This window comes from Balaenoptera acutorostrata, chromosome 6 (genome assembly GCF_949987535.1).
Source record: "Balaenoptera acutorostrata chromosome 6, mBalAcu1.1, whole genome shotgun sequence".
NCBI lineage: Eukaryota > Metazoa > Chordata > Mammalia > Artiodactyla > Balaenopteridae > Balaenoptera > Balaenoptera acutorostrata.
Genome location: NC_080069.1, coordinates 21,233,423 through 21,237,755, shown reverse-complemented (window position 1 = coordinate 21,237,755; position 4,333 = coordinate 21,233,423).

The following is a 4,333-nucleotide window of genomic DNA, read 5'->3' as shown; positions in this document are numbered from 1 at the left end:
TTTAAAAAATCAACTGTTTCCAGTAATTATAATCAGTAGCGGTAGAATTAACACTGTTATTCTGAGTTTGTTGTATGTGTAATATGGAGTAACAAATTAGCAATTATGAGATATTCTAATTCTATTACTTCTTGTGTTTTTGAATACCAAAATTTTCACTGTGGAAGAAAGGAAATACAGACATAAAGCAATGAAGATAAAGTGAAAACCTGTAGTCCTGAATTTAAATTGGGAATAGCAGTATGAACTCATAAATTGTTTTAACTATTTCTAGATATAATTACAACAGATTACACATTCAAATATATTTAAATCCATGAATTCATAATCATATTATGAAATATAATTTATGATTCCCTGAGGATGATAAAGAATCAATTTGCTAGGTTGGAAACTGGGAAATAGAATCAACGTTTATCTTCTCTTTCCTAATGAGCTGTACTACTGGTTAAGTAAAGAATAAATGAGGGGAAACATACCCTAATAATTCTCATATGCATCGTGATGAAATGAAATGCCATCACTGACAGTATGACAGTCTTACCCAAAGGAATCCAACCTGAGTTTACTTGAACCTCAGGTCTAGTTGCCAATTGCCAAGAAATACACAGGACAAAGGAACATGCTGACCTGAATTTTGAGTTTGAATCAATGAAATCCAGGCTGTGGGAGACTACAGATCAAGTGGCCTGAGTTTTTCAATGGATAAATTATAAGAATAAGAAAGATTATATTAAAAAATAGTTGGAATACAAAGAAATGTAAGAAATCAACTGAACTGCAGTCTCTTGGAATGTACAACTAGCTGACAAAACGATAAATAGTCACAACAGTTGTGCAATTGCTATCCATTTTGAAGTTCAGATCTTCTGTTTTTTGGCCAGTGGGAGCCTACGTGAGTTGGCTCCATGCCCTATTGACATGACCCTAGCAATCTTTGACAACTTTCTTGCATTCTTATATGACAAGATGCTTCAGGCTTAACTTGCACAATTCCTGCCATAATCTAGGAATCAGCCATGTCTCCATAAAGCCCTGGTTCCTTGGGGCTGGCAATGCTATTTCAAGACTGAAATCCAGGTAATAGGTTCTAGAACTTTTCTGTGAGTAGAGCTAGGATTTTTGTTTATAAGATAAAATGCATCATGAGTTCATACTAATAATTTCAATTGAAATTCACAACTACAGGATTTTTGAATAATCTCTTCTGTCTGATATTTGTGTCTACTTTCTCCCATACCGAGTACCTTACTAAGACCAGTTTAGATGATGGTGAGCCGTGCCCAGTAGAGAAGAGGATAACAGAATATGCAGATTAAACACACAGGTTTTGGATTCAGACAGATTACACTCAAATACCCTGCTTTAACTTGGGCAAGTTATCAACATCATTTATAAAATTAAATGTAAAGAATAATAAAATGAATAATACCTTTATCATAGTGTTGTTATGAAGATTAAAATTAATCTGGAAAATAAATGCCTCTTTTGAGAGTGTCTTGGAGGGACAAACAGCTGGGCTACATAGTTGCATCCAATCTTGCTTGGCCTGGATGGCTTTTTCACTTTAAAACATGTACCAGTGTTTTCCTAGCAAACAGGCAACCTTGGGTTAACTGTGAACTTCTGATGTGATAGGATGTGATACATCTTATTATCTAACTCCTAAACTTGCCATTCCATTGATTTCAAATTTCCAGATGAACTACAGCAAAATTATAATAATAAAATACATGAATGTGTACAACAATGTGAAAGTACTTCATGCCACCGAACTGTTCACTTAAAATGGTCAAAATGGTAAATTCTATGTTATATTTTACTACAAAAAATACATGAATGAGACCAGAAAATGAGAAATGTTTTAGTGGTTGGAAAGTAAATCTTACATAAATAAAATAAAAGATAACTTCCATCATTTTCTTTTAAAAATGTGAACATTAATAAATATTGGGTGCAAAAGTGAAATGGGGTCAGGGCTGAAAAGAAAATAATACAGAGAAATTAAACTTTTAACAACCAAAGTGCTGTGATTTGAGTTTTTATTGTGTTAAATAATTAACCTCACCCAAATTCTGTCTCCGTCTTTTTCCAGCATAAACATGCCTGCTTATTTTCTGGTCGGCATTCCCCTAGATGGAGGAATGTCAACGTCAAATCTGTTCAGCAAAACCAGCCCTTAGTTCTACATGTCTGCTAGTAGGCCAAGTGGACTTTGTAGCAGGTAAGAATAGCCACTGCCCTGTGCACTCCCCATTCACAGAAGAGCAATTGAGTATGTAGAGAGAACCAGGACCATTGTCCTCCACCCAACCATCCCCACAGGGGACTCATACACTCCTGGGAGGAGAGTAATGGTTTCACATCAACCCCAAGAAATTCTCTGCTAAGGCTAAGCTTTTCTTCATGGAGCATTCCATTTCCAAGAGGCAAGCACAAGCTTACCCTTCAGAAAGAGATTTTCAAGATGCTGTGCTCCCTAGCACTAGGCTGGATTGTGTGTTGGAGAGGGGAGAGCAGGACACTGGGTGTTGTTTGACCAAAATGGTAATAAATAGGTAATCAGAAGCTACATCATTTTTCGTTTCCATTTTAAGAATTACCATCCACAGTGTCTCTCAATTGTTCTTAATCCCAATGTGCTATTCCTACCCAGAGAGCACGTGGAAATGTGTGGTGAGATGTTTGGTTTTCACAGTGACTGAAGAGGAGCAAGCAGTGTTCACTAGGGAGGACGCTAACCATCCTGGTAGCATGGAAACATGTTAAGGATAGAAGGATTGTCCCTTGAAAGGAAGAATCGTGCCACCCAAAATGTCCCCAAGGCAACCTTGCTATGTGAACAAAATTTGAATCTCTTTTAGTTACTTGACACAAACCTTGATCTTCTAATGTTCTTTCCCACTGCAAGTTTTTCTGAAATCTTAAAGGACCGTATGTGTTTATCGGAATGCTTCATTTTAGGCAGATAAGAAGAACTGCACTAAGCCAGACATTATTGCACAGGAAGCAAAATAACAAGCCTGGTGCTTCTGCTGTCAAGAGGCTCAGGTCCCCAGTGGAATAATGAAATTATGAAAATTATTTTTTCCTCTTCCATCTTCATTTCATAAAAATCTTCAATGGACAGAAGCAGTTTTCAGATATTATCTTATCGTGACACAAATTTATGTTAGAAATTTGCAAATAAATAATATCCATAGTAACCATAATATCCATGATATCCATAGTATCCAATAGTATCCAAATTGATTAGTTACCATCTTTATATGGAAACCAGAGACAATGATGGAATGATTATCATTAAGTATTCAATTGCTTTTAGTATTGAGATATCAAACATTAGAACTAAGTTTAATATCTAGTTTTGTGAAGATGAATCATTTTATATTTGGTCCTACATTTATTATTTCCCAGTTTATAACGATGTCTTTACTTATCCTCCTACTGTACTTGTATGTGTATGATCTTTTCATTAGTATGTTGTGAATTTTAAGTGTATAGGCATATAATAATATACCAAGGAGATGAAGAAATGTATACACTTGGTTTATAAAACTCATTGGCCTTTCAAATAATTTTTGAACTTGAAAGTAGAATTGCCTTGTAAACGCCTACTCCTTTTGGTCAGTTAATGATCCACAGTGCTAGCCTGTATCATAGAACTTAATTTCTGGAAGGGCCAATTGAAACAATTTGACTAAAATGAGACATCTATGAGAATGTAATGAGACTTCAGAATGGGAGGAGAATATTTCTAGCTGGAGGCACCAAAGAAGGGTTTGTGATGCCATTCTTGATATCTGAGTAGAGTATAAGCTATCAGAGAAGCTGGCATAGTCATTCTAAGGAGAAGGAATCAAATGAAGCTTTGGAGACCTCTGATGTACTGTATCTCCTGGTATTCCTGTCTCTCTAGAATATGATCTTGCCTTGAGACCTGCTTTAGCCACTAGACAGTGCCAGTTCCAGGTCTAAATCCACTACTTAGCATCTTGAAGCTACTGCTTTTGCATCCCGGCCAAAGCCAGTCACCATGTAAGAAATCCTACTTCCTGAGACCACCATGCTGTGAGGAAGCCCAAGCAGACTACGTGGAGATGCCACATTCAAGAGAATCAGGAACCCAGCTGACTGTCAGCACCAAGGAACCAAGTGTGGGGTCCTGGTAGAGCAGTGCCCACCAGTCTGCAGCCTTGCCAGCTGCCTCAGCTGATGCCATATGAAGCAGAGAACTACCCCTTTTGTGCTCTGTTCAGGCTCCAGATCCACAGAATTGAGAGCAAACATAATGGCTGTTGTTTTAAGGTATTAAATTTAAGGGATATTTTGA